Source organism: Hetaerina americana, unplaced genomic scaffold, assembly GCF_022747635.1.
Source record: "Hetaerina americana unplaced genomic scaffold, ioHetAmer1.1.p SCAF_447, whole genome shotgun sequence".
Taxonomy (NCBI): domain Eukaryota; kingdom Metazoa; phylum Arthropoda; class Insecta; order Odonata; family Calopterygidae; genus Hetaerina; species Hetaerina americana.
The window spans coordinates 120,362-142,846 of record NW_027287038.1 but is presented as its reverse complement, the minus strand read 5'-3'; the positions used below and the strand labels follow the sequence as shown (position 1 = coordinate 142,846).

At 51.3% G+C, this 22,485-nt stretch overlaps 8 non-coding genes and 1 pseudogene across 8 annotated transcripts; all 9 read right to left on the bottom strand.

The window, feature by feature from the left end:
* Positions 1-189: 189 nt before the first annotated feature.
* LOC139693164 (U2 spliceosomal RNA) lies at positions 190-382 on the bottom strand. The gene has a single exon (XR_011702008.1). It is a non-coding gene; the product is annotated as a U2 spliceosomal RNA (small nuclear RNA).
* Positions 383-1,895: 1,513 nt separating this feature from the next.
* On the bottom strand, positions 1,896-2,088 carry LOC139693163 (U2 spliceosomal RNA). The gene has a single exon (XR_011702007.1). It is a non-coding gene; the product is annotated as a U2 spliceosomal RNA (small nuclear RNA).
* A 1,513-nt stretch (positions 2,089-3,601) lies between these two features.
* Positions 3,602-3,794, bottom strand: LOC139693161 (U2 spliceosomal RNA). Its single transcript, XR_011702005.1, has one exon. It is a non-coding gene; the product is annotated as a U2 spliceosomal RNA (small nuclear RNA).
* Positions 3,795-5,307: 1,513 nt separating this feature from the next.
* Positions 5,308-5,500, bottom strand: LOC139693160 (U2 spliceosomal RNA). The gene has a single exon (XR_011702004.1). It is a non-coding gene; the product is annotated as a U2 spliceosomal RNA (small nuclear RNA).
* Positions 5,501-7,013: 1,513 nt separating this feature from the next.
* LOC139693159 (U2 spliceosomal RNA) lies at positions 7,014-7,206 on the bottom strand. Its single transcript, XR_011702003.1, has one exon. It is a non-coding gene; the product is annotated as a U2 spliceosomal RNA (small nuclear RNA).
* A 1,513-nt stretch (positions 7,207-8,719) lies between these two features.
* On the bottom strand, positions 8,720-8,912 carry LOC139693158 (U2 spliceosomal RNA). Its single transcript, XR_011702002.1, has one exon. It is a non-coding gene; the product is annotated as a U2 spliceosomal RNA (small nuclear RNA).
* Positions 8,913-10,425: 1,513 nt separating this feature from the next.
* LOC139693180 (U2 spliceosomal RNA) lies at positions 10,426-10,619 on the bottom strand. Its single transcript, XR_011702023.1, has one exon. It is a non-coding gene; the product is annotated as a U2 spliceosomal RNA (small nuclear RNA).
* Positions 10,620-15,872: 5,253 nt separating this feature from the next.
* On the bottom strand, positions 15,873-16,006 carry LOC139693140 (U2 spliceosomal RNA; annotated as a pseudogene).
* A 1,513-nt stretch (positions 16,007-17,519) lies between these two features.
* LOC139693179 (U2 spliceosomal RNA) lies at positions 17,520-17,713 on the bottom strand. The gene has a single exon (XR_011702022.1). It is a non-coding gene; the product is annotated as a U2 spliceosomal RNA (small nuclear RNA).
* Between the last annotated feature and the right edge of the window lie 4,772 nt (positions 17,714-22,485).

The window sequence follows — 22,485 nt, the reverse complement described above, 5'->3', positions numbered from 1 at the left end:
TGCTTCAATTTGGATTACATTACTTTTGCTCCGCTCGCATGGAATAAAATCGCTTCTCTCCGCGAAAATGCAATTTCGCGAATATTTTTCCAGCCGGATCGCCTGAAATTTGCAAGTGCGAAAATAAATAATTTTCGCGGATCAATTTAAGCTTCAATCTGTTCTCATCAGCTTTTAAGTGGACCTTTTTAATGATGGGCCGATCCCGACGGTACTGCAATGCCGGGCCAACCCGCGGCAGGGATGGAGTAAACTCCGGGTACCCCGCCAATGTCCAAAAATCAGATTAATATTCTGGTCCCGCAATGCGGGACGTATCAGATATTAAGCTGATAAGAACAGATACTACACTTTGATCTTAGCCATAAGGCCGAGAAGCGATAAGGGAGCCCTTTTCTGCAATATTTACATGTGTAGGGACGACCCCGGAGCACTTGGGGCGGAGGGCGCAGGATTGGCGTAGGCGCCGCGGGGTGGCATTGGTCGGGGAGAATTCGCGTAGGATCCTGCGGGGGTGTTTCCGAAGGCTTCCTTGTTTTCCTGCAGCAAGAAAAGTTTTGGGGGGGCGCGGGGGGCAGGACGGCCGGAGCAATTGCGTCCCCGGAGTCCGGAGGCGAGACAGTAAATTGCAACGCGGAGTCCTTCGCTAGGTCGTGCCATCTCTGTGAGCGACACACGAGACGTATTGCAAGCTCTCTCCCCGCTTCCCGGGAAAGGTCGGGCGCAATTTTCAAACATTCCGAAAATGGAGGGGGGCATCCAGGACGGTAATAAAGGGCCCTTTTCGCCAGTATTCAGTGGTCGACAGTTTTTCGAAAAACGGGCTTCCTCTTCACTTCACTTCCTGTGTGGTAGAGATTTAAAATCGTGTGCTGTTCACTTACTTTGCATTAATCGTCATTAGTAAAAATACGCTTTCCTTATAAATAAATAAATACATAAATTAGGGTTTCTTCAAATATAAACAAATTAGGGTTTTCTTCAAATCGGAGAATAGGAATCGAAAAGGCTGTAAAAAAGTGGCGCTTTCAATTGCACAAGATGGAAAACCAGATTTCTCCATTGTTTATATTTTCCATTTTCTCGAAAAATATCGCGAAAATGGGCATCGATTTCCGCGAAATTCGCAAAAAATTTCTGAAAATTTTTTTGCAAAGATTTTTCCAATTTTTCCCGAGTGCTCGCGATCGGTCGTTTCCTCCGATGTATTGAGTTTCTTTTCCGTTCAATTTTTTTTCATCAAACACACACTCCTTTTACAAGAATTATCTTCGCATAAATTCTGTGGAAAGATTGGTGTTCAAAAACTAAGGTAAAAGAGTGGAACTCGCCTATTTCCGCGAGTCGATTCGCGTCGGGTCGTCTTGAATGACGCTCCTTGCCGGGAGCGCGCGCGCGCCATCTCTTCGGGGGGGGAGGTAAACAGCTGGAAGGAAGGGGCGTCACACGCCAAAGTTTGAAACGTGATCCGGCGCCTCTCTTCAACAGTTGTCGTCGTCTCCAATGATGGAATACTGAGGAGACAAGACGTTGTTGTTGTTGACGTTGCATTGAAAGCAGAAAAAATAATTGCATTATTTTCACAAAATTATATTTATTGTTACACTTACACTTTAAAGTGACGACGACTCTCTTCAGATGGGATTTTTTTTCTTCCCAAGTTTCTCTCCTTTTAATAATTCATTCCTTTTAATACTTCGTTGTGCTGCTTCAATTTGGATTACATTACTTTTGCTCCGCTCGCATGGAATAAAATCGCTTCTCTCCGCGAAAATGCAATTTCGCGAATATTTTTCCAGCCGGATCGCCTGAAATTTGCAAGTGCGAAAATAAATAATTTTCGCGGATCAATTTAAGCTTCAATCTGTTCTCATCAGCTTTTAAGTGGACCTTTTTAATGATGGGCCGATCCCGACGGTACTGCAATGCCGGGCCAACCCGCGGCAGGGATGGAGTAAACTCCGGGTACCCCGCCAATGTCCAAAAATCAGATTAATATTCTGGTCCCGCAATGCGGGACGTATCAGATATTAAGCTGATAAGAACAGATACTACACTTTGATCTTAGCCATAAGGCCGAGAAGCGATAAGGGAGCCCTTTTCTGCAATATTTACATGTGTAGGGACGACCCCGGAGCACTTGGGGCGGAGGGCGCAGGATTGGCGTAGGCGCCGCGGGGTGGCATTGGTCGGGGAGAATTCGCGTAGGATCCTGCGGGGGTGTTTCCGAAGGCTTCCTTGTTTTCCTGCAGCAAGAAAAGTTTTGGGGGGGCGCGGGGGGCAGGACGGCCGGAGCAATTGCGTCCCCGGAGTCCGGAGGCGAGACAGTAAATTGCAACGCGGAGTCCTTCGCTAGGTCGTGCCATCTCTGTGAGCGACACACGAGACGTATTGCAAGCTCTCTCCCCGCTTCCCGGGAAAGGTCGGGCGCAATTTTCAAACATTCCGAAAATGGAGGGGGGCATCCAGGACGGTAATAAAGGGCCCTTTTCGCCAGTATTCAGTGGTCGACAGTTTTTCGAAAAACGGGCTTCCTCTTCACTTCACTTCCTGTGTGGTAGAGATTTAAAATCGTGTGCTGTTCACTTACTTTGCATTAATCGTCATTAGTAAAAATACGCTTTCCTTATAAATAAATAAATACATAAATTAGGGTTTCTTCAAATATAAACAAATTAGGGTTTTCTTCAAATCGGAGAATAGGAATCGAAAAGGCTGTAAAAAAGTGGCGCTTTCAATTGCACAAGATGGAAAACCAGATTTCTCCATTGTTTATATTTTCCATTTTCTCGAAAAATATCGCGAAAATGGGCATCGATTTCCGCGAAATTCGCAAAAAATTTCTGAAAATTTTTTTGCAAAGATTTTTCCAATTTTTCCCGAGTGCTCGCGATCGGTCGTTTCCTCCGATGTATTGAGTTTCTTTTCCGTTCAATTTTTTTTCATCAAACACACACTCCTTTTACAAGAATTATCTTCGCATAAATTCTGTGGAAAGATTGGTGTTCAAAAACTAAGGTAAAAGAGTGGAACTCGCCTATTTCCGCGAGTCGATTCGCGTCGGGTCGTCTTGAATGACGCTCCTTGCCGGGAGCGCGCGCGCGCCATCTCTTCGGGGGGGGAGGTAAACAGCTGGAAGGAAGGGGCGTCACACGCCAAAGTTTGAAACGTGATCCGGCGCCTCTCTTCAACAGTTGTCGTCGTCTCCAATGATGGAATACTGAGGAGACAAGACGTTGTTGTTGTTGACGTTGCATTGAAAGCAGAAAAAATAATTGCATTATTTTCACAAAATTATATTTATTGTTACACTTACACTTTAAAGTGACGACGACTCTCTTCAGATGGGATTTTTTTTCTTCCCAAGTTTCTCTCCTTTTAATAATTCATTCCTTTTAATACTTCGTTGTGCTGCTTCAATTTGGATTACATTACTTTTGCTCCGCTCGCATGGAATAAAATCGCTTCTCTCCGCGAAAATGCAATTTCGCGAATATTTTTCCAGCCGGATCGCCTGAAATTTGCAAGTGCGAAAATAAATAATTTTCGCGGATCAATTTAAGCTTCAATCTGTTCTCATCAGCTTTTAAGTGGACCTTTTTAATGATGGGCCGATCCCGACGGTACTGCAATGCCGGGCCAACCCGCGGCAGGGATGGAGTAAACTCCGGGTACCCCGCCAATGTCCAAAAATCAGATTAATATTCTGGTCCCGCAATGCGGGACGTATCAGATATTAAGCTGATAAGAACAGATACTACACTTTGATCTTAGCCATAAGGCCGAGAAGCGATAAGGGAGCCCTTTTCTGCAATATTTACATGTGTAGGGACGACCCCGGAGCACTTGGGGCGGAGGGCGCAGGATTGGCGTAGGCGCCGCGGGGTGGCATTGGTCGGGGAGAATTCGCGTAGGATCCTGCGGGGGTGTTTCCGAAGGCTTCCTTGTTTTCCTGCAGCAAGAAAAGTTTTGGGGGGGCGCGGGGGGCAGGACGGCCGGAGCAATTGCGTCCCCGGAGTCCGGAGGCGAGACAGTAAATTGCAACGCGGAGTCCTTCGCTAGGTCGTGCCATCTCTGTGAGCGACACACGAGACGTATTGCAAGCTCTCTCCCCGCTTCCCGGGAAAGGTCGGGCGCAATTTTCAAACATTCCGAAAATGGAGGGGGGCATCCAGGACGGTAATAAAGGGCCCTTTTCGCCAGTATTCAGTGGTCGACAGTTTTTCGAAAAACGGGCTTCCTCTTCACTTCACTTCCTGTGTGGTAGAGATTTAAAATCGTGTGCTGTTCACTTACTTTGCATTAATCGTCATTAGTAAAAATACGCTTTCCTTATAAATAAATAAATACATAAATTAGGGTTTCTTCAAATATAAACAAATTAGGGTTTTCTTCAAATCGGAGAATAGGAATCGAAAAGGCTGTAAAAAAGTGGCGCTTTCAATTGCACAAGATGGAAAACCAGATTTCTCCATTGTTTATATTTTCCATTTTCTCGAAAAATATCGCGAAAATGGGCATCGATTTCCGCGAAATTCGCAAAAAATTTCTGAAAATTTTTTTGCAAAGATTTTTCCAATTTTTCCCGAGTGCTCGCGATCGGTCGTTTCCTCCGATGTATTGAGTTTCTTTTCCGTTCAATTTTTTTTCATCAAACACACACTCCTTTTACAAGAATTATCTTCGCATAAATTCTGTGGAAAGATTGGTGTTCAAAAACTAAGGTAAAAGAGTGGAACTCGCCTATTTCCGCGAGTCGATTCGCGTCGGGTCGTCTTGAATGACGCTCCTTGCCGGGAGCGCGCGCGCGCCATCTCTTCGGGGGGGGAGGTAAACAGCTGGAAGGAAGGGGCGTCACACGCCAAAGTTTGAAACGTGATCCGGCGCCTCTCTTCAACAGTTGTCGTCGTCTCCAATGATGGAATACTGAGGAGACAAGACGTTGTTGTTGTTGACGTTGCATTGAAAGCAGAAAAAATAATTGCATTATTTTCACAAAATTATATTTATTGTTACACTTACACTTTAAAGTGACGACGACTCTCTTCAGATGGGATTTTTTTTCTTCCCAAGTTTCTCTCCTTTTAATAATTCATTCCTTTTAATACTTCGTTGTGCTGCTTCAATTTGGATTACATTACTTTTGCTCCGCTCGCATGGAATAAAATCGCTTCTCTCCGCGAAAATGCAATTTCGCGAATATTTTTCCAGCCGGATCGCCTGAAATTTGCAAGTGCGAAAATAAATAATTTTCGCGGATCAATTTAAGCTTCAATCTGTTCTCATCAGCTTTTAAGTGGACCTTTTTAATGATGGGCCGATCCCGACGGTACTGCAATGCCGGGCCAACCCGCGGCAGGGATGGAGTAAACTCCGGGTACCCCGCCAATGTCCAAAAATCAGATTAATATTCTGGTCCCGCAATGCGGGACGTATCAGATATTAAGCTGATAAGAACAGATACTACACTTTGATCTTAGCCATAAGGCCGAGAAGCGATAAGGGAGCCCTTTTCTGCAATATTTACATGTGTAGGGACGACCCCGGAGCACTTGGGGCGGAGGGCGCAGGATTGGCGTAGGCGCCGCGGGGTGGCATTGGTCGGGGAGAATTCGCGTAGGATCCTGCGGGGGTGTTTCCGAAGGCTTCCTTGTTTTCCTGCAGCAAGAAAAGTTTTGGGGGGGCGCGGGGGGCAGGACGGCCGGAGCAATTGCGTCCCCGGAGTCCGGAGGCGAGACAGTAAATTGCAACGCGGAGTCCTTCGCTAGGTCGTGCCATCTCTGTGAGCGACACACGAGACGTATTGCAAGCTCTCTCCCCGCTTCCCGGGAAAGGTCGGGCGCAATTTTCAAACATTCCGAAAATGGAGGGGGGCATCCAGGACGGTAATAAAGGGCCCTTTTCGCCAGTATTCAGTGGTCGACAGTTTTTCGAAAAACGGGCTTCCTCTTCACTTCACTTCCTGTGTGGTAGAGATTTAAAATCGTGTGCTGTTCACTTACTTTGCATTAATCGTCATTAGTAAAAATACGCTTTCCTTATAAATAAATAAATACATAAATTAGGGTTTCTTCAAATATAAACAAATTAGGGTTTTCTTCAAATCGGAGAATAGGAATCGAAAAGGCTGTAAAAAAGTGGCGCTTTCAATTGCACAAGATGGAAAACCAGATTTCTCCATTGTTTATATTTTCCATTTTCTCGAAAAATATCGCGAAAATGGGCATCGATTTCCGCGAAATTCGCAAAAAATTTCTGAAAATTTTTTTGCAAAGATTTTTCCAATTTTTCCCGAGTGCTCGCGATCGGTCGTTTCCTCCGATGTATTGAGTTTCTTTTCCGTTCAATTTTTTTTCATCAAACACACACTCCTTTTACAAGAATTATCTTCGCATAAATTCTGTGGAAAGATTGGTGTTCAAAAACTAAGGTAAAAGAGTGGAACTCGCCTATTTCCGCGAGTCGATTCGCGTCGGGTCGTCTTGAATGACGCTCCTTGCCGGGAGCGCGCGCGCGCCATCTCTTCGGGGGGGGAGGTAAACAGCTGGAAGGAAGGGGCGTCACACGCCAAAGTTTGAAACGTGATCCGGCGCCTCTCTTCAACAGTTGTCGTCGTCTCCAATGATGGAATACTGAGGAGACAAGACGTTGTTGTTGTTGACGTTGCATTGAAAGCAGAAAAAATAATTGCATTATTTTCACAAAATTATATTTATTGTTACACTTACACTTTAAAGTGACGACGACTCTCTTCAGATGGGATTTTTTTTCTTCCCAAGTTTCTCTCCTTTTAATAATTCATTCCTTTTAATACTTCGTTGTGCTGCTTCAATTTGGATTACATTACTTTTGCTCCGCTCGCATGGAATAAAATCGCTTCTCTCCGCGAAAATGCAATTTCGCGAATATTTTTCCAGCCGGATCGCCTGAAATTTGCAAGTGCGAAAATAAATAATTTTCGCGGATCAATTTAAGCTTCAATCTGTTCTCATCAGCTTTTAAGTGGACCTTTTTAATGATGGGCCGATCCCGACGGTACTGCAATGCCGGGCCAACCCGCGGCAGGGATGGAGTAAACTCCGGGTACCCCGCCAATGTCCAAAAATCAGATTAATATTCTGGTCCCGCAATGCGGGACGTATCAGATATTAAGCTGATAAGAACAGATACTACACTTTGATCTTAGCCATAAGGCCGAGAAGCGATAAGGGAGCCCTTTTCTGCAATATTTACATGTGTAGGGACGACCCCGGAGCACTTGGGGCGGAGGGCGCAGGATTGGCGTAGGCGCCGCGGGGTGGCATTGGTCGGGGAGAATTCGCGTAGGATCCTGCGGGGGTGTTTCCGAAGGCTTCCTTGTTTTCCTGCAGCAAGAAAAGTTTTGGGGGGGCGCGGGGGGCAGGACGGCCGGAGCAATTGCGTCCCCGGAGTCCGGAGGCGAGACAGTAAATTGCAACGCGGAGTCCTTCGCTAGGTCGTGCCATCTCTGTGAGCGACACACGAGACGTATTGCAAGCTCTCTCCCCGCTTCCCGGGAAAGGTCGGGCGCAATTTTCAAACATTCCGAAAATGGAGGGGGGCATCCAGGACGGTAATAAAGGGCCCTTTTCGCCAGTATTCAGTGGTCGACAGTTTTTCGAAAAACGGGCTTCCTCTTCACTTCACTTCCTGTGTGGTAGAGATTTAAAATCGTGTGCTGTTCACTTACTTTGCATTAATCGTCATTAGTAAAAATACGCTTTCCTTATAAATAAATAAATACATAAATTAGGGTTTCTTCAAATATAAACAAATTAGGGTTTTCTTCAAATCGGAGAATAGGAATCGAAAAGGCTGTAAAAAAGTGGCGCTTTCAATTGCACAAGATGGAAAACCAGATTTCTCCATTGTTTATATTTTCCATTTTCTCGAAAAATATCGCGAAAATGGGCATCGATTTCCGCGAAATTCGCAAAAAATTTCTGAAAATTTTTTTGCAAAGATTTTTCCAATTTTTCCCGAGTGCTCGCGATCGGTCGTTTCCTCCGATGTATTGAGTTTCTTTTCCGTTCAATTTTTTTTCATCAAACACACACTCCTTTTACAAGAATTATCTTCGCATAAATTCTGTGGAAAGATTGGTGTTCAAAAACTAAGGTAAAAGAGTGGAACTCGCCTATTTCCGCGAGTCGATTCGCGTCGGGTCGTCTTGAATGACGCTCCTTGCCGGGAGCGCGCGCGCGCCATCTCTTCGGGGGGGGAGGTAAACAGCTGGAAGGAAGGGGCGTCACACGCCAAAGTTTGAAACGTGATCCGGCGCCTCTCTTCAACAGTTGTCGTCGTCTCCAATGATGGAATACTGAGGAGACAAGACGTTGTTGTTGTTGACGTTGCATTGAAAGCAGAAAAAATAATTGCATTATTTTCACAAAATTATATTTATTGTTACACTTACACTTTAAAGTGACGACGACTCTCTTCAGATGGGATTTTTTTTCTTCCCAAGTTTCTCTCCTTTTAATAATTCATTCCTTTTAATACTTCGTTGTGCTGCTTCAATTTGGATTACATTACTTTTGCTCCGCTCGCATGGAATAAAATCGCTTCTCTCCGCGAAAATGCAATTTCGCGAATATTTTTCCAGCCGGATCGCCTGAAATTTGCAAGTGCGAAAATAAATAATTTTCGCGGATCAATTTAAGCTTCAATCTGTTCTCATCAGCTTTTAAGTGGACCTTTTTAATGATGGGCCGATCCCGACGGTACTGCAATGCCGGGCCAACCCGCGGCAGGGATGGAGTAAACTCCGGGTACCCCGCCAATGTCCAAAAATCAGATTAATATTCTGGTCCCGCAATGCGGGACGTATCAGATATTAAGCTGATAAGAACAGATACTACACTTTGATCTTAGCCATAAGGCCGAGAAGCGATAAGGGAGCCCTTTTCTGCAATATTTACATGTGTAGGGACGACCCCGGAGCACTTGGGGCGGAGGGCGCAGGATTGGCGTAGGCGCCGCGGGGTGGCATTGGTCGGGGAGAATTCGCGTAGGATCCTGCGGGGGTGTTTCCGAAGGCTTCCTTGTTTTCCTGCAGCAAGAAAAGTTTTGGGGGGGCGCGGGGGGCAGGACGGCCGGAGCAATTGCGTCCCCGGAGTCCGGAGGCGAGACAGTAAATTGCAACGCGGAGTCCTTCGCTAGGTCGTGCCATCTCTGTGAGCGACACACGAGACGTATTGCAAGCTCTCTCCCCGCTTCCCGGGAAAGGTCGGGCGCAATTTTCAAACATTCCGAAAATGGAGGGGGGCATCCAGGACGGTAATAAAGGGCCCTTTTCGCCAGTATTCAGTGGTCGACAGTTTTTCGAAAAACGGGCTTCCTCTTCACTTCACTTCCTGTGTGGTAGAGATTTAAAATCGTGTGCTGTTCACTTACTTTGCATTAATCGTCATTAGTAAAAATACGCTTTCCTTATAAATAAATAAATACATAAATTAGGGTTTCTTCAAATATAAACAAATTAGGGTTTTCTTCAAATCGGAGAATAGGAATCGAAAAGGCTGTAAAAAAGTGGCGCTTTCAATTGCACAAGATGGAAAACCAGATTTCTCCATTGTTTATATTTTCCATTTTCTCGAAAAATATCGCGAAAATGGGCATCGATTTCCGCGAAATTCGCAAAAAATTTCTGAAAATTTTTTTGCAAAGATTTTTCCAATTTTTCCCGAGTGCTCGCGATCGGTCGTTTCCTCCGATGTATTGAGTTTCTTTTCCGTTCAATTTTTTTTCATCAAACACACACTCCTTTTACAAGAATTATCTTCGCATAAATTCTGTGGAAAGATTGGTGTTCAAAAACTAAGGTAAAAGAGTGGAACTCGCCTATTTCCGCGAGTCGATTCGCGTCGGGTCGTCTTGAATGACGCTCCTTGCCGGGAGCGCGCGCGCGCCATCTCTTCGGGGGGGGAGGTAAACAGCTGGAAGGAAGGGGCGTCACACGCCAAAGTTTGAAACGTGATCCGGCGCCTCTCTTCAACAGTTGTCGTCGTCTCCAATGATGGAATACTGAGGAGACAAGACGTTGTTGTTGTTGACGTTGCATTGAAAGCAGAAAAAATAATTGCATTATTTTCACAAAATTATATTTATTGTTACACTTACACTTTAAAGTGACGACGACTCTCTTCAGATGGGATTTTTTTTCTTCCCAAGTTTCTCTCCTTTTAATAATTCATTCCTTTTAATACTTCGTTGTGCTGCTTCAATTTGGATTACATTACTTTTGCTCCGCTCGCATGGAATAAAATCGCTTCTCTCCGCGAAAATGCAATTTCGCGAATATTTTTCCAGCCGGATCGCCTGAAATTTGCAAGTGCGAAAATAAATAATTTTCGCGGATCAATTTAAGCTTCAATCTGTTCTCATCAGCTTTTAAGTGGACCTTTTTAATGATGGGCCGATCCCGACGGTACTGCAATGCCGGGCCAACCCGCGGCAGGGATGGAGTAAACTCCGGGTACCCCGCCAATGTCCAAAAATCAGATTAATATTCTGGTCCCGCAATGCGGGACGTATCAGATATTAAGCTGATAAGAACAGATTTAAAATGTTTATTTGAAAATTCTTTCATACAGAGTTTTAAGCAACTTATAATTAATATATAATTTATACATGACCGGCTCCCTCCAAATGAGGGAGCCGGGGAACAAGTCTTTTTGCCCCTTTGTTTTGGGGAAATATTATAATAATATAGGCTTCTCGCACGAGTGTTTTTTTTTATAAAATGTTTTATATGTTTAAGTCTCTCACGGGGAGGGTTTACACTTTTGGGGGGGGCCGTTTATACACCACGGCGTGGCCATTCATACACTATGGCTCATAGAGTAAATAAAAGAGAAAGGGGACAGAGAAAGGTTTTACAATGAAGAAGTATGGAAAGAGGGGGGGAAATGATTTTACACGACTTCACTTTTGTCCTTTCCTTTTCAGCCTCCGGAGCCGTCTTCATACTGTCTATGTCCCGTGATGTGTTCGACGTAGCAGTCCCGGGTCCAGCGGATGACGTCGCTGACCATCAGTCGCCGCATGGTGGTGCAGAATCGTCGAGGTAGGCCCAGGGACTTCAGGACGGGGTCGTTCTGCGAGTCCCACGTCCCCAGGCTTCCCACGACGATGGCGGCGACCGATGACCGGTATCCCTGCTGGCGGATGGTCTCTGCCAGGGCGGCGTACTTCTCCTCCTTCGCGGTCCTGGCTGCCAGCAGAGCTCCCTCGTTGTTCTCGAACGGCACTGCTACGTCGATCAATGTCACAGTCTTGTCGGCCTGGTTAGTTATAACCAGGTCTGGTCTAAGAGTCGAGTCAGTGCCAGGTACTTGTTTGTTGACTCTGATTTCATCGTCACCTTTTCCCCGGCGTCCAATCAGAGCCCTGTGTAGTCGGTCTTGGACAGCATTATGTCTATGCTGCCACGTCCTTGAGTGCATCGTGCAGTGATTAACGACGTGGGGCAGGGTCTCCTCCGCGTAGCCACATCGCCGACACCGCTTGTCCCCGTTGGTTTCCCAACGGCGACAGGCATTGAGCGGGAGCAGATCGAGCCGAGCCCTAAAGATGAACCTCCAATCACAAAACCTGGTGTATCTCCCTCCTGCCAGGAAGTGATTGGAGGCTTCAGATTTCGCCGAGGCACGAATGACTTTCCCTTGATCGGGCTTGGCGCTTACCTTGTTCAGGTAGTAGCGCCGCACCGCGATCTTCAGGGCACCCGTCAGTTGCCTTACGGCCTTCGGAGGAACCCTGATGAAGGGGGGGCGGTCTTCAGCCCCGTCATTCATGTCCCGGAACGAAATCTGCATCTCCCTTAGCTCGTCCGACCATCTCCAGCTCAAGCCTATGCGCGCGGCGATACGGCGTGACGCGGAGCGAACCTGCGTGAAGAGGGAACTGAAGTCGCCGCTTTCCCTTCCAAAGTCATCCCGTAGACTACCGCTAAGGTACTCCGCGAGATCACCGGTGGTTGGCGGTCTCCTCAGCTTCCTCCGCACTACCTCCTTCAGGCGACCCCAGGCGAGCACTCTCACGTTGGGGTCACGGGAATGGAGGAGTCGATATCCCTGCACGATGGTCAATATGTCAGTCAAGTCGGAAAGAGGGAGAAGACCTGCGCCGCCGTGTTGATGGCCAATGAAGACCATCTCAGGCGATGCCCTTTTGGGCAAATGGAGCCAGCCCTTTGCGCAGGCCTTCAGCCTCTTGTCGATGTCAGTCAAGTTCTTCTTTTTAACGTTACCAGCCCGCAAGATGAATTCCAGCCTGGGCAGAAGGAAGATGTTGGTCGCGGCGATCTTCTGCCACGGGGCGAGGAGTGACTCGTCGATCTTCTTGACGTCCTCGCCCAAGCGCACCAGGTCCTCCTCGGGGGTCTGGTCCACATGGAACCCGAACGGGACCCCGAGGTACCGGTACGCTTCGCCGTCCTTCAGGCTGGAAATGGCCGCCCCCTGGATGGTGAGTTGGGACGGCTGCACGGGCTGGTTGGTTGAAAAGTTGAGGTCCAGCGTTGCGCACTTGCTTGGCTTGAACTGTAGACCTGCAGCGGTCGCCTCTTCTCCCGCGATGTTCAGCAGGCGCTGCAGGTGCTCCTGGTCCCGGGCCACCAGCACCAAGTCGTCCGCGTAGGCCAGGATGGCGATGTTCTGCCCCTGGACGACGACTCCGGACTTGCCTGCCTCACCAGCGACCGCCCGTATCACCGGCTCCATTCCCAAGTTGAAAATGGTCGGTGATAACGGGCACCCCTGCTTGACACCGGCGCAGATGTCGATGACGCCGGTGTCGCCGCTGGCCGTCTTCACGACCGTGGAGCCCTTCTGCAACTCCTCCACGGTCCTCCTCATCTCCTCAGGCAAGTCCATCCTCCTCAAGGTGTTCTGGAGGTGTTGGTGCGGGATGGACCCGAACGCGTTCCGTAGATCAAGCCAAGCCAGTGCGATTCGGGAACGTCTGCGTCTCATTTCGTCAACAGCTGCCTGAAGGGTGAAGTTGTGCTCGTGGCACCCCTCGAACTCCCGGAAGCCCTTTTGAGCCGGGTGCATCTTCTTCCCGCTGACCGCCCAAGATAGTATGCGGTCAGCAAGCACCCCGGCGTACAGCTTGGCGATGGTGTTGCCAAGCGCTATGGGCCTCCAGTTGCCGATGTCCTGGCGGTCCCCCCCTTTGTGCAGGAGGACAGTCCGAGAGGTTTTCCACGCGGCCGGTGTCCTGGCCTCCTTCAGGCATCTGTTGAAGATAAAAGAGAGAATTCGTCCATGTCTATCGACCGCCCTCAGGTCGCCGTAGGTGAGGCCATCGGGGCCCGGGGCGGTGTTTTTGGTTCTAGACATGCGTCTCGTCACTTCTTCAGGAGTGATCCTTTCGAGGAGCAGTTTCTTCTCGGTCTCCGTCGTGCGACGGTAGACCGAGTCGTCACCCTCGTCCTCCAAGCCCCCCATTCCGACATTCCCGTAGACTTGGCGGAAATGCTTTTCCACTTCCTCCGCGGGAATGTCGCAATAGGGTGACTTATCAGACAGGATGCTCTCCACTGCCCTCCTGGGATGACTCCTGAAGAGTTTCTGTATGTCCGACGCCTTTTTCGCGTCGTAGTCAGCTACTTGTCTGCGTCTTGGTGGTTGTCTGTGCACGACGTTTCGTGGCCGAGGAGCTTCCCCTCCGTCCGCAGGTTTCGCCTCCCTCTTCCTCTCCGCCTGGGTGGTGGCCACCAGATCCTGCACCACGACCTCGAACTCCTCCCATGACTGGCCGGTGGTGCTGGCCAGTCGGTCGAGCCACAGCTTCTCCTTCTGCTGTATCGGTGGCTCGACCTGTCGTGGTGCTCCTTCTGCTGCGTCTGGAGCTGGCGGCGGCGATGTTGCTGCGTCCACAGGCGGCGGTGACCCGGTGTCGTTGAGGTCACCGACTTCGGGAGGCTGCCCCGGCGCCAGGTCTTCGGCCGGAGCGTCAGCTGCTGCGTCTGGATCGGAGGGTTGCGCCTCGGTCACGTTGGGCGGCGTCGTGCATCTAACTGTCTCCTCGATTGCCTCCTGAAGGGGGGCAATCAAGGGGGGAGGTCTCTTGTGGGTCACCATGTGGTTCGCCAACCCGCGACGGGTAGCGCATGCGAAGTCGCATGTCCCGCACCGGTGCGAGAGTGCAACACGCCCGTCCGCCGCCTTACGTATCCCCCCTTTGAGGCAGGGATGAGTGGACGGCTTGCGGCCGATAGTCCCACCGCAGACGGAGCAGGCGTTCACCGACGTGAGTCGGTGGCCGTGCTGCTCCATCAGGTGTCGGACGAGACTTCTCCGCATCGCCGTCCACTCCGTAGCGCGGAAGGACATGCTGCATCCCACCTCGGTGCAGGTTAACGTATCCGCCACGGGAAAGTAAACCACAAGTTGATTGTCGATTCTCCTGGCCGACACCGCGGTGCCGGTCAGGAGAAGCGCCGGGACCCTGTCAGTCGTTTGGGGGGCGGGGGCAGTCGGGGGAATCGGGGGGGGAGAATCCAGCGCCGGACGTCTGGACGAAGAAGAATCCGGAGGCGTCGTGAAGTCGTCGAGGGAGAGAGGGGAAGAAGAACGGGACTTGGGGGGAGAATAGGTGACGTCCGAGAGCGGGGAGAAGGTCTCAAGGGAAGGCTTTCGGACGCCGGATGGAGAAGAAGAAGAAGAAGAAACGGGGGAGCCATAGTGTATGATTTTCCGCGGGCGACGCGTCCTACGCGCCGAAGCGCTTTCGGACGCGCCGTCCGGTGGTGTATGGGGAGGGGAGGAGTCGGGCTCTGACGCCTCGACTTTCCTCCTCCGCGGAGTGCGAGAGGAGGAGGGGGGGGCGGAGGAACTAGCACGCGATGGTGCTTTTCTAACGGCCCCCGCCCCCCCGTTTTTACGGGGAGGACGTGGGGGCATGGGAGGGCGTTAAGTCATGGCACAAACGGGGCCTGGCGGACGATATTCCACGGCCTGAAGGACCGTGGAACGTTGTTTTGAAAATTGTCCTTTTAAGGACACAAAAAAATTCAAAAGATATAAATGCTGAAGGCCAAGGGGGGCGACGGAGGGCTTTTCCGCGGTCTGAGGGACTGCGGAACGAAAATTTTCAAAAATACAAATTTAAATTAAGCGCGTGGCGTCCACCTGAATGAAGTCCAGGCGGCCGCCGAGGGATGGCGCTGAAGGCGCTCAACCCGCTTCTCGGCCCGTATGGGTGGGATCGGGAGGAAATTTGAATTTACCGGGGTTTTGAAATGACGGTTTTGTGGAAGATGAAGTCTTCCACAAATACCGGACGGGGGGGAGGGGGTCAATCGAACCGATCGGGCGTGAAGCGCGCCGAACGGTCGCTTGACCGGCGTCGCGGCCGAAAAGGAAACCGCGCGCCGTTCAAATCACCCGCTCTGCGCCGATCCGTACGGGATCGACGGAGGGTGCTCCCGGGGGCCCTGAGGGGGTCCGGGGGCCTCGGTGCTCAAGCTACCGGTCCGGAGGGGACCTGGCAGTGCACCGGGGGCCGGGGAACGTCCGGTGCTCAGCCTACCGGTCCTGAAGGGACCCGGCGGTGCACCGGGGGCGGGGGCCTGCGCCGGGCCTTAGGGGCCCGGCGTCGAGCCCGGGGAGGTTATCACCCCAAGTGGGCGTGGGGAACGGTCCGTGAGCGACCGGGGAGCCCTGAGGGGGCGGTGGGTCCCACGGTCCGCCTTGAAGAGGCAATGGACCGTGGGGCCATCGGGGGTCGAAAGAGGGGCTACTGGGCAGAGCAGGCGCCTAGTGTCCTGTTGCCCCTTCCCTCTGGGAGTGTCCCGGGGGGCTTACCGTTGGTCGGGGCCCGTCCGGGATTCCTCAGAGAGGCAAGAAAGGTCCAAAAGCGGTAGATCTGTTCATTTAAAAATTTGAATTTGGCGGGCGAAAAAGAAGAAAGTTAAGGGGATTAAGCTGATAAGAACAGATACTACACTTTGATCTTAGCCATAAGGCCGAGAAGCGATAAGGGAGCCCTTTTCTGCAATATTTACATGTGTAGGGACGACCCCGGAGCACTTGGGGCGGAGGGCGCAGGATTGGCGTAGGCGCCGCGGGGTGGCATTGGTCGGGGAGAATTCGCGTAGGATCCTGCGGGGGTGTTTCCGAAGGCTTCCTTGTTTTCCTGCAGCAAGAAAAGTTTTGGGGGGGCGCGGGGGGCAGGACGGCCGGAGCAATTGCGTCCCCGGAGTCCGGAGGCGAGACAGTAAATTGCAACGCGGAGTCCTTCGCTAGGTCGTGCCATCTCTGTGAGCGACACACGAGACGTATTGCAAGCTCTCTCCCCGCTTCCCGGGAAAGGTCGGGCGCAATTTTCAAACATTCCGAAAATGGAGGGGGGCATCCAGGACGGTAATAAAGGGCCCTTTTCGCCAGTATTCAGTGGTCGACAGTTTTTCGAAAAACGGGCTTCCTCTTCACTTCACTTCCTGTGTGGTAGAGATTTAAAATCGTGTGCTGTTCACTTACTTTGCATTAATCGTCATTAGTAAAAATACGCTTTCCTTATAAATAAATAAATACATAAATTAGGGTTTCTTCAAATATAAACAAATTAGGGTTTTCTTCAAATCGGAGAATAGGAATCGAAAAGGCTGTAAAAAAGTGGCGCTTTCAATTGCACAAGATGGAAAACCAGATTTCTCCATTGTTTATATTTTCCATTTTCTCGAAAAATATCGCGAAAATGGGCATCGATTTCCGCGAAATTCGCAAAAAATTTCTGAAAATTTTTTTGCAAAGATTTTTCCAATTTTTCCCGAGTGCTCGCGATCGGTCGTTTCCTCCGATGTATTGAGTTTCTTTTCCGTTCAATTTTTTTTCATCAAACACACACTCCTTTTACAAGAATTATCTTCGCATAAATTCTGTGGAAAGATTGGTGTTCAAAAACTAAGGTAAAAGAGTGGAACTCGCCTATTTCCGCGAGTCGATTCGCGTCGGGTCGTCTTGAATGACGCTCCTTGCCGGGAGCGCGCGCGCGCCATCTCTTCGGGGGGGGAGGTAAACAGCTGGAAGGAAGGGGCGTCACACGCCAAAGTTTGAAACGTGATCCGGCGCCTCTCTTCAACAGTTGTCGTCGTCTCCAATGATGGAATACTGAGGAGACAAGACGTTGTTGTTGTTGACGTTGCATTGAAAGCAGAAAAAATAATTGCATTATTTTCACAAAATTATATTTATTGTTACACTTACACTTTAAAGTGACGACGACTCTCTTCAGATGGGATTTTTTTTCTTCCCAAGTTTCTCTCCTTTTAATAATTCATTCCTTTTAATACTTCGTTGTGCTGCTTCAATTTGGATTACATTACTTTTGCTCCGCTCGCATGGAATAAAATCGCTTCTCTCCGCGAAAATGCAATTTCGCGAATATTTTTCCAGCCGGATCGCCTGAAATTTGCAAGTGCGAAAATAAATAATTTTCGCGGATCAATTTAAGCTTCAATCTGTTCTCATCAGCTTTTAAGTGGACCTTTTTAATGATGGGCCGATCCCGACGGTACTGCAATGCCGGGCCAACCCGCGGCAGGGATGGAGTAAACTCCGGGTACCCCGCCAATGTCCAAAAATCAGATTAATATTCTGGTCCCGCAATGCGGGACGTATCAGATATTAAGCTGATAAGAACAGATTTAAAATGTTTATTTGAAAATTCTTTCATACAGAGTTTTAAGCAACTTATAATTAATATATAATTTATACATGACCGGCTCCCTCCAAATGAGGGAGCCGGGGAACAAGTCTTTTTGCCCCTTTGTTTTGGGGAAATATTATAATAATATAGGCTTCTCGCACGAGTGTTTTTTTTTATAAAATGTTTTATATGTTTAAGTCTCTCACGGGGAGGGTTTACACTTTTGGGGGGGGCCGTTTATACACCACGGCGTGGCCATTCATACACTATGGCTCATAGAGTAAATAAAAGAGAAAGGGGACAGAGAAAGGTTTTACAATGAAGAAGTATGGAAAGAGGGGGGGAAATGATTTTACACGACTTCACTTTTGTCCTTTCCTTTTCAGCCTCCGGAGCCGTCTTCATACTGTCTATGTCCCGTGATGTGTTCGACGTAGCAGTCCCGGGTCCAGCGGATGACGTCGCTGACCATCAGTCGCCGCATGGTGGTGCAGAATCGTCGAGGTAGGCCCAGGGACTTCAGGACGGGGTCGTTCTGCGAGTCCCACGTCCCCAGGCTTCCCACGACGATGGCGGCGACCGATGACCGGTATCCCTGCTGGCGGATGGTCTCTGCCAGGGCGGCGTACTTCTCCTCCTTCGCGGTCCTGGCTGCCAGCAGAGCTCCCTCGTTGTTCTCGAACGGCACTGCTACGTCGATCAATGTCACAGTCTTGTCGGCCTGGTTAGTTATAACCAGGTCTGGTCTAAGAGTCGAGTCAGTGCCAGGTACTTGTTTGTTGACTCTGATTTCATCGTCACCTTTTCCCCGGCGTCCAATCAGAGCCCTGTGTAGTCGGTCTTGGACAGCATTATGTCTATGCTGCCACGTCCTTGAGTGCATCGTGCAGTGATTAACGACGTGGGGCAGGGTCTCCTCCGCGTAGCCACATCGCCGACACCGCTTGTCCCCGTTGGTTTCCCAACGGCGACAGGCATTGAGCGGGAGCAGATCGAGCCGAGCCCTAAAGATGAACCTCCAATCACAAAACCTGGTGTATCTCCCTCCTGCCAGGAAGTGATTGGAGGCTTCAGATTTCGCCGAGGCACGAATGACTTTCCCTTGATCGGGCTTGGCGCTTACCTTGTTCAGGTAGTAGCGCCGCACCGCGATCTTCAGGGCACCCGTCAGTTGCCTTACGGCCTTCGGAGGAACCCTGATGAAGGGGGGGCGGTCTTCAGCCCCGTCATTCATGTCCCGGAACGAAATCTGCATCTCCCTTAGCTCGTCCGACCATCTCCAGCTCAAGCCTATGCGCGCGGCGATACGGCGTGACGCGGAGCGAACCTGCGTGAAGAGGGAACTGAAGTCGCCGCTTTCCCTTCCAAAGTCATCCCGTAGACTACCGCTAAGGTACTCCGCGAGATCACCGGTGGTTGGCGGTCTCCTCAGCTTCCTCCGCACTACCTCCTTCAGGCGACCCCAGGCGAGCACTCTCACGTTGGGGTCACGGGAATGGAGGAGTCGATATCCCTGCACGATGGTCAATATGTCAGTCAAGTCGGAAAGAGGGAGAAGACCTGCGCCGCCGTGTTGATGGCCAATGAAGACCATCTCAGGCGATGCCCTTTTGGGCAAATGGAGCCAGCCCTTTGCGCAGGCCTTCAGCCTCTTGTCGATGTCAGTCAAGTTCTTCTTTTTAACGTTACCAGCCCGCAAGATGAATTCCAGCCTGGGCAGAAGGAAGATGTTGGTCGCGGCGATCTTCTGCCACGGGGCGAGGAGTGACTCGTCGATCTTCTTGACGTCCTCGCCCAAGCGCACCAGGTCCTCCTCGGGGGTCTGGTCCACATGGAACCCGAACGGGACCCCGAGGTACCGGTACGCTTCGCCGTCCTTCAGGCTGGAAATGGCCGCCCCCTGGATGGTGAGTTGGGACGGCTGCACGGGCTGGTTGGTTGAAAAGTTGAGGTCCAGCGTTGCGCACTTGCTTGGCTTGAACTGTAGACCTGCAGCGGTCGCCTCTTCTCCCGCGATGTTCAGCAGGCGCTGCAGGTGCTCCTGGTCCCGGGCCACCAGCACCAAGTCGTCCGCGTAGGCCAGGATGGCGATGTTCTGCCCCTGGACGACGACTCCGGACTTGCCTGCCTCACCAGCGACCGCCCGTATCACCGGCTCCATTCCCAAGTTGAAAATGGTCGGTGATAACGGGCACCCCTGCTTGACACCGGCGCAGATGTCGATGACGCCGGTGTCGCCGCTGGCCGTCTTCACGACCGTGGAGCCCTTCTGCAACTCCTCCACGGTCCTCCTCATCTCCTCAGGCAAGTCCATCCTCCTCAAGGTGTTCTGGAGGTGTTGGTGCGGGATGGACCCGAACGCGTTCCGTAGATCAAGCCAAGCCAGTGCGATTCGGGAACGTCTGCGTCTCATTTCGTCAACAGCTGCCTGAAGGGTGAAGTTGTGCTCGTGGCACCCCTCGAACTCCCGGAAGCCCTTTTGAGCCGGGTGCATCTTCTTCCCGCTGACCGCCCAAGATAGTATGCGGTCAGCAAGCACCCCGGCGTACAGCTTGGCGATGGTGTTGCCAAGCGCTATGGGCCTCCAGTTGCCGATGTCCTGGCGGTCCCCCCCTTTGTGCAGGAGGACAGTCCGAGAGGTTTTCCACGCGGCCGGTGTCCTGGCCTCCTTCAGGCATCTGTTGAAGATAAAAGAGAGAATTCGTCCATGTCTATCGACCGCCCTCAGGTCGCCGTAGGTGAGGCCATCGGGGCCCGGGGCGGTGTTTTTGGTTCTAGACATGCGTCTCGTCACTTCTTCAGGAGTGATCCTTTCGAGGAGCAGTTTCTTCTCGGTCTCCGTCGTGCGACGGTAGACCGAGTCGTCACCCTCGTCCTCCAAGCCCCCCATTCCGACATTCCCGTAGACTTGGCGGAAATGCTTTTCCACTTCCTCCGCGGGAATGTCGCAATAGGGTGACTTATCAGACAGGATGCTCTCCACTGCCCTCCTGGGATGACTCCTGAAGAGTTTCTGTATGTCCGACGCCTTTTTCGCGTCGTAGTCAGCTACTTGTCTGCGTCTTGGTGGTTGTCTGTGCACGACGTTTCGTGGCCGAGGAGCTTCCCCTCCGTCCGCAGGTTTCGCCTCCCTCTTCCTCTCCGCCTGGGTGGTGGCCACCAGATCCTGCACCACGACCTCGAACTCCTCCCATGACTGGCCGGTGGTGCTGGCCAGTCGGTCGAGCCACAGCTTCTCCTTCTGCTGTATCGGTGGCTCGACCTGTCGTGGTGCTCCTTCTGCTGCGTCTGGAGCTGGCGGCGGCGATGTTGCTGCGTCCACAGGCGGCGGTGACCCGGTGTCGTTGAGGTCACCGACTTCGGGAGGCTGCCCCGGCGCCAGGTCTTCGGCCGGAGCGTCAGCTGCTGCGTCTGGATCGGAGGGTTGCGCCTCGGTCACGTTGGGCGGCGTCGTGCATCTAACTGTCTCCTCGATTGCCTCCTGAAGGGGGGCAATCAAGGGGGGAGGTCTCTTGTGGGTCACCATGTGGTTCGCCAACCCGCGACGGGTAGCGCATGCGAAGTCGCATGTCCCGCACCGGTGCGAGAGTGCAACACGCCCGTCCGCCGCCTTACGTATCCCCCCTTTGAGGCAGGGATGAGTGGACGGCTTGCGGCCGATAGTCCCACCGCAGACGGAGCAGGCGTTCACCGACGTGAGTCGGTGGCCGTGCTGCTCCATCAGGTGTCGGACGAGACTTCTCCGCATCGCCGTCCACTCCGTAGCGCGGAAGGACATGCTGCATCCCACCTCGGTGCAGGTTAACGTATCCGCCACGGGAAAGTAAACCACAAGTTGATTGTCGATTCTCCTGGCCGACACCGCGGTGCCGGTCAGGAGAAGCGCCGGGACCCTGTCAGTCGTTTGGGGGGCGGGGGCAGTCGGGGGAATCGGGGGGGGAGAATCCAGCGCCGGACGTCTGGACGAAGAAGAATCCGGAGGCGTCGTGAAGTCGTCGAGGGAGAGAGGGGAAGAAGAACGGGACTTGGGGGGAGAATAGGTGACGTCCGAGAGCGGGGAGAAGGTCTCAAGGGAAGGCTTTCGGACGCCGGATGGAGAAGAAGAAGAAGAAGAAACGGGGGAGCCATAGTGTATGATTTTCCGCGGGCGACGCGTCCTACGCGCCGAAGCGCTTTCGGACGCGCCGTCCGGTGGTGTATGGGGAGGGGAGGAGTCGGGCTCTGACGCCTCGACTTTCCTCCTCCGCGGAGTGCGAGAGGAGGAGGGGGGGGCGGAGGAACTAGCACGCGATGGTGCTTTTCTAACGGCCCCCGCCCCCCCGTTTTTACGGGGAGGACGTGGGGGCATGGGAGGGCGTTAAGTCATGGCACAAACGGGGCCTGGCGGACGATATTCCACGGCCTGAAGGACCGTGGAACGTTGTTTTGAAAATTGTCCTTTTAAGGACACAAAAAAATTCAAAAGATATAAATGCTGAAGGCCAAGGGGGGCGACGGAGGGCTTTTCCGCGGTCTGAGGGACTGCGGAACGAAAATTTTCAAAAATACAAATTTAAATTAAGCGCGTGGCGTCCACCTGAATGAAGTCCAGGCGGCCGCCGAGGGATGGCGCTGAAGGCGCTCAACCCGCTTCTCGGCCCGTATGGGTGGGATCGGGAGGAAATTTGAATTTACCGGGGTTTTGAAATGACGGTTTTGTGGAAGATGAAGTCTTCCACAAATACCGGACGGGGGGGAGGGGGTCAATCGAACCGATCGGGCGTGAAGCGCGCCGAACGGTCGCTTGACCGGCGTCGCGGCCGAAAAGGA